General features: G+C 38.3%; 1 pseudogene; it reads left to right on the top strand.

Moving 5' to 3' along the window:
- Positions 1-8,910: 8,910 nt before the first annotated feature.
- On the top strand, positions 8,911-10,558 carry LOC114024057 (annotated as a pseudogene).
- Positions 10,559-10,933: the final 375 nt, after the last annotated feature.

Genomic DNA, 10,933 nt, shown 5'->3' with positions numbered 1-10,933 from the left:
AACTCATATACTGTGTCCTGTAGGAATCCTTTTTTCTTCCCCCAGTTGTCAGCACTCTCTCCCTCCTCAAATTATCATACATTGTGTGTTTAGGTATCTGAATATATGTTATACCCATTCCTCTTGCTAGAACATAATGTCCTTCAGATCAGGAACAATATTCCTTTTGTCACTACAACATCATCTTCATCCAACAAAATTGAATATTATGTGCTTATTGATTAATTTATATAAAGGTGTTTAAGCCAATTAACCTCATGGAGCCTTTCTGGATCTGTAAAAGTAGTATGGTAGGAGTGAAAAGAATTGCAAACTGGGAGTCACAGGACCTGGTTTCAAATAATGCTTCTGTTACTTGCTATCTGTGAGACGTTGGACCAATTACTTTACTTCACTGGGCCTGAGTTTCCTCATTTGTAAAATGAGAGGCAGCTGGGTGGCAAAGTGGATAGAGTGGTGGTCCTGAAGCTAGGAAGAGCTGAGTTCAAATGGGGTCTCAGACATTTACTAGCTGTGTAACCCTGGGCAAGTCACTTAACTCTGCCTCAGTTTCCTCATATGTAAAATGAGCTGGAGAAAGAAATGGCAAACCATTCCAATATCTTTGCAAAGAAAACCCTAAACAAGGTCACAAAGAGGCAAACATGACTGAAACAACTGAACAACAAAATAATAATGATCACTCTCACCCATCACAGACTGAACATTGTATTAGGATAATCATCCTAAATATACATCAGTTCAGGAATCCCAAAATGTAAGTTGGATTGGTTGTGCAGTGAAAAGAAAATTTCTTAGATAAGACTTGTGGGCATTTGAGCTTAAGGAAATAAAACATTCCTGAGAAGTTTTGCTTTTTTTTTTAATTTTAGGATTTATGATTAAACATCAGGTGAGTCTACCATAATGCCATCAGCTACATAGTATAAAAATACTTTAACCTTCATGCTTTTCAACACCACAGTAGGGTAACTTTTAATATGATTCACAACACCAGGCTTCATGGTAAAAGAGTATATATCTATAATTTCACAGTCATGCTTAAATTTTATTGAAAGAAGGGATTTCCATAATTTCCTACAGATACTGTAAATCCTAGCCCTGATCTGTTCTATAGAATAATCCATGTTTCTACTGTATTGATACTTACCTTAGAAGGCATTATGAATTTGAGGGCATTGACTCTAGCTGGGGAAAATGGAACTATTATTAAGATAGTTCACTTTTCACAAAGCCTCTCATGCTATCTTTGTGAACATGAGGAAATGTGGCCCCGATGGACCTGGTGGAATATTCTGACTCAGAGAGTTAGGAATGAACTATTCCATGTCAGTCTGGAGGGTGGTCTTAAGTACAGAGTCCCAAAGATTTTACCTCAGTCAGTGCTATTTAATATTTTTATCAAAGACTTGAATTAAGGCCATTTGGGACACAAGGTTGAAGAGAGCTTATATATTAAATGACAGAGGATCCCAAAAGATCTTTGTTGTTGTTCAGTCATTTCTGACTCTTTGTGATCCTATATGGAGTTTTCTTGTCAAAGATACTGGAATAGTATGCCATTTCCTTCTCTAGCTCATTTTACAGATGAAGAAACTGAGGCAAAGAGGATTAAGTGACTTGTCCAACATTTCACAGCTAGTCTGAGACCAGATTTTAACTCAGGAAGATGAGTTTTCCTTACTCCAGGACTGACACTCTACCCACTGTGCCTCCTAGCTGCCCCCAAAAGATCTTTTTTTTATTAATTTATTTTGATTTATCAACAATCACTTCCATAAGCTTTTGAGCTTTAAATTTTTTCTCTCCCTCCCTACCTCCCTCCCCAAGATGGCACACAATCTAATATAGGCCATATATACACATTCTTATTAAGCATATTTTCATATTAGTGATGTTGTAAGAATTAGAATTAATAGGAGGAACCACCAGAAAGAAGAAACAAAATACAACAGAAGAAAAAAAATAGCAAATAGTGTGCTTTGATCTGCATTCGAACTCCATAGTTCTTTCTTTGGATGTGGATAGCATTTTCCATCATGAGGCTTTTGGAGATGTCTTAGATCCTTGTATTGCTGAGAGGGGTTAAGTCTATCAAAGTTAGTCATCACTCAGTGTGGCTGTTACTGTGTACAATGTTCTCCTGGTTCTTCTCACTTCACTCAGCATCAAACCATACAAGTCTTTCCAGGTTTATCTGAAGTCTGCCTGTTCATCATTTCTTATAGCACAATAGTATTCCATTACATTCATACATCACATTCACAATTATGATAACTATCTATGTCTTTTTCTTCATCCTCCCCCCCACCCCCGTTTATGGTTTTCTTTCTCCTTTCTCCTTTTCCCTGCTCACTAATGTTTTACTTTTGACCACTGCCTCCCTCAGTCCCACCTCCATTCTATTAGCCCCCTCCCTTTTCTTTCCCCCTTTCCCTCCTACTGCCTATAGGGCATGTTAGATTTCTATACTTAATATGTTATTCCCTTCTTAAGCCAAATCTGATGAGAGTAAGGTTCAAACAATGTTCATCTCCCTCCTTTCCCTCTGCTGTAATAGGTTTTTGTACCTTTTCCTGTGATGTAATTTACCCTTGTCTGCCTCCTTCATTCCTTTTCTCTCAGTACATTTTCTTAGATCAGATTAATTCACTTACTTGGATCCATTTAACCCACTTGATTAGATTTTTTTCATCATTACATCAAAGTCAATTTATACCCACCACTTTTATGCATACCCCTTTAAGATGGTGTAATAACAATACAATTCTCAGGAGTTACAAGTGTCATCTTCCCTTGTAAGGATGTAAAGAGTTTGCCCTTATTAACAACATGTTGTTACTTTCTGTCCCATTTGCCTTTTTATGTCTCTCTTGAGTCTTGTATTTGAAAATCAAATTTTCTGTTGAGCTCTGGTCTTTTTATCAGGAAGGTATGGAAGTCTCCTATTTCATTGAATATCCATCTCCTCCCCTGAAAGATCATGCTCATTTTCACTGGGTAGTGGATCCTTGGTTGTGATCCAAGGATCCTTTGCCTTACGTAATATCATGTTCCACACCCCACGGTCTTTTAAGGTAGAAGCTGCAAGGTCCTGTGCAATCCTGAAGTGGTTCCATGATATTTAAATTGTTTCTTTCTGGCTTCTTGCAGTATTTTCTCTTTGACCTGGTAATTTTGGAATTTGGCTACTATATTCTTTGGTGTTTTCAATTTGGTATCTCTTTCAGGAGGTGATTGGTGGATTCTTTCTATGGTTATTTTACCCTCTGGTTCTAGGACCTCAGGGCAGTTTTCCTTTATGATTTACTAAAAGATACTGTCCAAGCTCTTTTTTTCATCATGATTTCAGGTAGAACAATAATTTTTAAATTGTCTCTCCTGGATTGATTTTTCAGGTCAGTTGTTTTACCAATGAGATATTTTACATTTTCATATTTTTTTTTCATTCTTTTGTTTTTGTTTGACTGATTCTTGCTCTCTCATATAGTCATTAGCTTCCATTTGCTCAATTCTAATTTTTAACAAATTGTTTTCTTCTATTAGATTTTGTATCACCTTCACCATTTGGCCAATTGTATTTTTAAGGACTTGTTTTCTTCGGTGTACTTTTTTTTTCCAGTTGGTCAATTGTATTTTTTAAGGACTTGTTTTTTACATTTAATTTTTGTCCTTTCTTTTCCAAGCTATTGACTCTCTCTTGCATACCTCTCATTTCTTTTCCCATCTTTTCTTCTACCTCTCTCATTTGGCTTTTAAAATCCTTCTTGAGTTCTTCTAAGAAGGCATTTTGGGCTTCATACCAGTTCATATCCCCTTTTGAGGTTCCAGATGTGGGTTTGTTGACAATGTTGTCCTCTTCAGAATTTCTGCCTTGATCTTCACTCTTCCCATAATAAGAATCTATCATACATTTGTTTTTGCTCATGGCGTTTGCTTATTTCCTGGCCTTTAAAGAGATTGGGCTCTCCTGCTGCGGAGCAGAGGGCACTGACCCAAGCTTCTTGTGTTGGGAGCCTAGGGCCTGGTCGATGGCTTGGTGTGCTGGGGCCTCCAATGTTGGCAGTTGGAGGCTGTAGGATCCTGGCAGCTTACCTGGTGTTGGACTGGAAACAGCAATACTGGAACTCTAAGGGTAGGATTGGGTAGTGTGGCTCCTGGAGATTTCCTGCTCACCCAGGCCTTTCCTTCCTTTTGCTTTCTTCAGCTCTTTTCAGATGGATGTTGTAGGGTGGGGAGACTGGGGAGATTGAAAGGAACCCTAGATTGTGCAAGGCAAACTGGGCAGCTTAGCTTAGAATACCATAGGATATGTCTATCTTTAACCAAGAGAATGGTTTTTCACAGATGTTCTGGCAGAGACCAGAAGACCCCAGCTGAGTTGATGGGTTATATGGTTTCCAAAAGTTTCATTTTGAGTTTGCGGCTAAATGGAATGGACTTATTGGCAGGTGGAATAGGGCCGTGTTTAGAAAAAAAAAATACAGGACTCTAAGGGCCAGGAAAGAGATAGAGATTTTGCAGAGAAAAAACAGAGTAACAAAATGGAACAACTGAGATGAATTTTAATACTCTAAACCAATCAATCTTTCTTCGAAACTCAAAATTTCACTGAATACCTGGATTGTATATACATACTTTCTATCCCCAATTTTCTCTTGCACTGTATCGTGGATTGTCTCTCCTATTAGAATGTGATCTCCTGAAGAGTAGAGAGTGTTTTTGCTTTTCTTTGTAACCCCAGCTTAGTGCAGTGAGCCTAATGTTTGTTCACTGTGACTTATTTGAGTGAACTCTGAATATAATATTCCACAGTGGGCTTATGGGGTTCTAACAGAGAGTAGAAAGCAGAGAGAAGGTAAGAATTCAGGAGTGTAGTCTTTACAGGAAAAGAATGGTCTTCCTCTTATACTTTCACATAGTAGAATGGAGAGTTATTCAAATGAAGTGAGAAAGTTTCTGTTTAAGGGATTTCCTGTGGGGAGTGACCAGAAGAACCCAACTGAGATAGTAGGTCAAGTGGCTTCTAGGAGAAGCCAAAGAGACCAAAAAAGGGGTATATATGCCAGTACATTAGTTAGGGGGTAGGGGAGGGAAAGAATGGAAATAAAAACAAACATACAAAAAGGCAGAGAGCCTGAAGGCCAGAGCCAAGTTCATTGAGAATAAGAGCAACAACTATTACTTATTTAACTTTGATACCCCTGAATCTAGTACAATGATTTATATATAATAGGTGATCAATAAGTGACTTTTAAATTGAATTATTGAGGTCAAGGGATGCAGAATCAGGGAGGGGTAAAGTATCCTATAGCATATACAGTTCAGGGTTTATAGTCTTATAAAATTTAATAGGAGCCCCCTAAAATGTCTTGCCATAAGAGATTTTCTAAGTTACAGAGAAGGTACTAATCTGTATTTGCTTTCCCTTCACTGGTAAACTCACAAGTTGGGCCAAAATAAACTTCAGAAAAATTAAAGGAAGGACAACATTCTACTCCAAAAGCAGTGTAATTAATTGGGGATCTGCTAGTAAAACTGCTTTTTAGGTTTACAGAATGCCACTATTCCCCCTAGTCATCTATGATAAAGTACATCACAAAGATGCCTCTGTCATTTATCCATCAATCATATTTTACTGGGACAATCAAAGCCATGGAATACAAAGTCCCTCTTCTTCATTCCTCCTTATATCATAGCCCTTTGAATCATGCCCCAGGATTTCTTGTTCAGGACATCAAATAACAAGGTTCTCTGCCTGGTATTTAAAACTCTTGGCCCATTTTTGTTCAGTAGTTTCTGACTCCGTGACCCCATTTGGAGTTTTCTTAGCAAAGATACTAGAATGGTTTGCTACTTCCTTCTCCATTTCATTTTATGGATGAAGAAATTGAGGCAGACAGAAGTGAAATAACTTGATCATACAGCTAGTAACTGTCTGAGGCTGGATTTAAAGTCAGGTCTTCCTGACCCCAGGCCTGGATTTCTATCCACTATACCACTTAACTGCTCCTGGCCCCTTCCTATCTTTCTAGTATTCTTATGCATCACTCTCTCCTATTTACTTTATAGACAAAGAATATTGATCTCCTTACCATTCTGCATACAGGATACTCCTATTTCTAGGCTTTTGCACTGGCCGTTTGCCATAACTAGAATGTACACCCTTCTCTCCTCCAACTCTTAACATCTGTTTTCCCTCAAGACTCAGTTTTAGTGCAATCTTCTACATGAAACCTTAGCTGACTCCTCCAGCAGTTAGTAAACACTCTCCCCAAACTATCTTTTTAAACTTTGTATATAATCTGTACAAAGAATTCTTATATGTGCACATTTTATCTCCCTTTAGAAATCAACATTGATTGCCCATTGATTAACACAGTGCTTGGCACACAGTAAGCAATTATTAAGTGATTGATAATCTGTAAGAAGTTTAAGTATTTACCATATCAATGGGTCAAGCATTTATTAAGTATTAAGGATTGACAATGATAATAATAATAATAGTTAACATTTATAGAAAGCTTGCCATATACCATGCACTCTACTAAGGGTTCTACAATTATCATCTCATTTGATCATCACAACAACTCTAGGAGGTAGGGTGCTATTATTATCCCCATTTTACAAATGAGGAAACTGGGGCAAACAGAAGTTAAGTAACTTGCCCTGGATCCCACACCTGGTAAGTGTATGAGACCAGATTTGAATTCAGGTCTTCCTGACTCAAAGACCAGCTCTCTATCTATAGAGCCACATATCTGCCCCATGCACTATGCTAGACACTGAGGTTACATTCCATTAAAGAAATACAAATATGTTCACAAATGAGTAAATACAGGCTATATACAAATAAATATGCAATGATAGTGATGAGGTAGGGTGGAGAGGGGTGTGGTATCATTCATAACTGGAGAAATTGATGGAAGTCTCTTTAAGGAGGTGGCACATAGGCAATAACATGGAGAGATCAAAGGGTTTTAAGTAAGGAGGAGCAATCCAGGCATGAGGAACAGCCAGTGCAAAAGCACAGAGATGGCACACCTTTATAGCAAGCTATAAGTAAGGCAGTTTGACTAGAGCCCATAGTGTGTATAGTCTGGAAAGGTAAGCTAGAGCCAGAATCTAAAGGGTTTTAAAGACCAAATACAGTCATTCATACTTTATACTCTGGGCACTGGAAACCATTGAAATTTGTTGAGCGGGATTGACGTGATCAGATTATAACCAAGGTTTCCTGACCCAACAGGTTAATACTTTTAATAAGACCTGACAAGATTAAACTCTAAGATGTTTTATGAATTATCATAAAGGCCTTTGCTCCCAAAAAACCTTTTGAAAGAAGAGACATCAAAAATGAGTGCTATCCTCTACAATTTTTCATAGGTATCATATTTATTTTTCTAACTTCCTGCGTTATGATGGATGTGTATGTGTATATGTATGTGTATGTAAATATATATATATACACATATGTATGTATATTTATATCTATATTGATATCTATATATAACATATAGTAGGCCTGCACAACATATAGCCTGCGGGCTGCTGGCAGCCCACCAAAGAATTTCAGGCGGCTGTCACGTGACCCCCAGCAACCAACCATCATCACTCTGTCTCTAATCTAATCTACAGGCAGCCTGAAGAAGTTTACAACTTGTGCAGGTCTGACATAGAGGAAATAATTAATAGAAGGAAAATGCCAGAATTAAGATAAGTTGAGAAAGGCTGTGTGTGTGTGTGTGTGTGTGTGTGTGTGTGTGTGTGTGTGTGTGTGTGTGTGGTATGCCCAATTAGATTCCGAGTTCCTTGAGGAATTATATTTTGCCTCTTTTTGTATCCCCAGAACTTAACATGGTACCTAGCACATAGTAGATGCTTAATAAATCTTTATTAACTGATGTCTAATGGAGAGATTTCATTAAGTAAATAGCTATAAGTGTTTCAAAATGTCTCTCCAGAAAATATATATATATATATATATATATATATATATATGCAGGATGCATTTTTTAAGCTTAATCCATATTATTAAAAATTTCTCCGTCATTTTCTTAAGTCTGGACATTCCAGAAAGCAATAAATCAAGCCCTGATTTGCAGTGTTTGAAAATTTCTGTGGTGTAAATGGTCATATGGAAAATTTAATGGTCAGTTGTCACAAGCTGGTACAAGTTGATGCCAACACATATGTGTGAAGCATTGGAATACAGTGTTGAAGAATGGGTATAATTTAAACAAATATAAATGATGGAAAAGGGAAAAATAGGCACAAGGAATAATATGAACAAAGGCAGGGAAATGAAAAGTCTAGCATGTTTGGAGAATAGCCAGCAGCCACATTTACTGGAGAATTAATTGTGTGAAAAACAGTGATGGTAAAAGCTAGAAAGGGATTGTGGAAGGACTTGAAAATTGATCAAAGACATTTGGACTTTATTTGGTAGACAATAGGAAGGCACTGCAGCTTTTTTTGGGGGGGACGGCTAGGCAATGGGGTTAAGCGCCTTGCCCAGGGTCACACAGCTAGTAAGTGTCAAGTGTCTGAGGCCAGATTTGAACTCATGCCCTCCTGACTCCAGGGCCAGGGCTCTATTCACTGCACCACCTAGCTACCCATGCACTGAAGCTTTTTGAGAACTGGAATGACAGTTTGCCAGAAGCAAATAGAACAATTTGAAGGAAAGTAATTAAGAAACTGGAAGCTCAGAGAAGTGACAAATCAATAGCAGAGACAATAAATATTATAAACATGTAAACGATAGCAAAATAATTAATGTCTATGGTGCCAGAGAAGGCAACATAGAGGACAGAGTTTGAATTGGGCTTTGAGATATGAATAGGTCTTATTCAGTGTTGTAATAGCTCTTTATAGCAGTCAATTGTTACCTTTGATGCCCTAGTAGAGATGTCAGAAGGACTTACAGTTGACATTGATATTGGCACCACTTTTTCCTGTGTGGGAAAGCAGAAATCATTGCTAATGTCCAAGGAGACAAGACCACCCCAAGCTACATTGCCTGCACTAACCCAGAACATTTCATTGGTAATATTACAAAGAATCAAATTGTAATGAATCCTACCAATACAATCTTTGACACCAAATTTCTGATCACAGATTTGATAATGCTGTTGTATAGTTAGAAACGAAGCACTGACCTTTCCCAGTGGTGAATGATGCAGATAGGTCTAAAGGCCAAGTGGAGTACAAAGGGAAGACCAAAAATTTCTATCCAGAAGAAGTATTTTGGATAGTCTTGACCAAGATTAAAGAAATTGCCAAAACTTACCTTGGGAAGGTTGTCACAAATTCTGTCTTCACAGTCCCAATCTACTTCAACGATCCCCAACATCAGGCCACCAAAGACTCTGGAACCATTGCTGGCCTCAATGTACCCCAAATTATCCATGAGCCAACTGCTGTTGCTATTACTTAAGGCTTAGACCAAAAAAAAATGATGCTGGGAGAACTTTGTTAATCTTTGTCTTCGGAGGTGGCATTTTCAATGTCTCCATTCTTATCATTGAAGATGGCATCTCTGAAATCAAATCTACAGCTAGAAATACACACTTAGTGGGGGAAGATTTTGACAACTGGATGGTCAACCATTTCATTGCTGAGTTCAAGCAAAATCACAAGCAGGACATCACTGATAAAAAGAGGGTTGTTCATCATATTCATGCCACTTTGAACATGCAAATAATACCCTCTCTCCAAGCACCCAGACTAGTATCGAGATTGAACAAGCTGCCATCTTGTCTAGAGATAGATCTAAGAATAGGCAGGACTTGTCACTATTGGATATCACTTCTTTTTTTCCCTGCTGGTATTGAAACTGCTGGTGGATTTGTGACAATTCTGGTGAAATATAATATCATCATCCCCACCAAGCAGACACATCCCTTTACCACATACTAGAACAACCAGCCTGGTGTGCTTATTCAGGCTTATAGAGGTGAGAGATCATTGAAAAAAGATAACAACTTGCTTGGCAAGTTTCAGCTCACAGGAAAATGCCCTGCCCACAGGGGTGTACCTCAGATTGAAGTACCATTTGACATCACTACAAACACATCCTAAAAGTTTCTGCTGTGGATAAAAGTGCAGGCAAGGAGAATAAGATCACCATCAGCAATGGCAAAAGTCATCTGAGCAAAGAAGACTTTGAGCATATGGTCCAGGAGACTGAGAAATACAAGGTTTAAGATGAGAAGCAGAAAGAAAGGGTATCTTCTAAGAACTCTCTTGAATTTTATGCTTTCGGCATGAAGGCTACCACAGAGAATGGGAACTCCAAGGTAAAATTAGTAAAAACAAACAGAAGATCTTTGGCAAATATGAAATAATCAACTTACTGGACAAGGGCCAGACTGCTGAGAAGGAAGAATGTGAGCATCAGCAGAAAGAATCGGAGAAACTCTGCAACATCGTCATTAAGAAACTGTACCTCAATGCTGCAGGCATGCCAGGAAGCATGCCTGGTGGGCTTGCAGGGGATAGAGCAGCCTCTTCTGGAGGTGCTCATTTTGGACCCGCCATTGAAGAGGTCAACTAAACACACCAAGCCAAAGAGCATTCCACACAGCTTTTCAAAATTTAAAGAACTAAAAATTGGAGCCAAGGTAGTGGCAGCATAAAAGTAGTATTTAAGTCATTGTATATATAAGGGCATTTTTAAAATACTAGAATGTAGGTAAAGGGAGGGAAGTGAACAATATTTGGGTTTTTTTGTTTGTTTTGTTTTTTAGGCAATTAGGGTTAAGTGACTTGCCCAGGGTCACATAGCTAGTAAGTGTCAAGTGTTTGGTCTGAGGCCGGATTTGAACTCAGGTCCTCCTGACTTCAGAGTCGGTGCTCTATCCACTGTGCTACCTAGCTGCCCCTAACAATATTGTACTATATCAGTATTTAAACAAGTGGAAATACAATT

Source organism: Vombatus ursinus, unplaced genomic scaffold (genome assembly GCF_900497805.2).
Source record: "Vombatus ursinus unplaced genomic scaffold, bare-nosed wombat genome assembly UNPS02014820.1, whole genome shotgun sequence".
Classification (NCBI taxonomy): Eukaryota; Metazoa; Chordata; class Mammalia; order Diprotodontia; family Vombatidae; genus Vombatus; species Vombatus ursinus.
The sequence above is the reverse complement of the archived record's forward strand: the minus strand, read 5'-3'. Positions and strand labels throughout refer to the sequence as shown.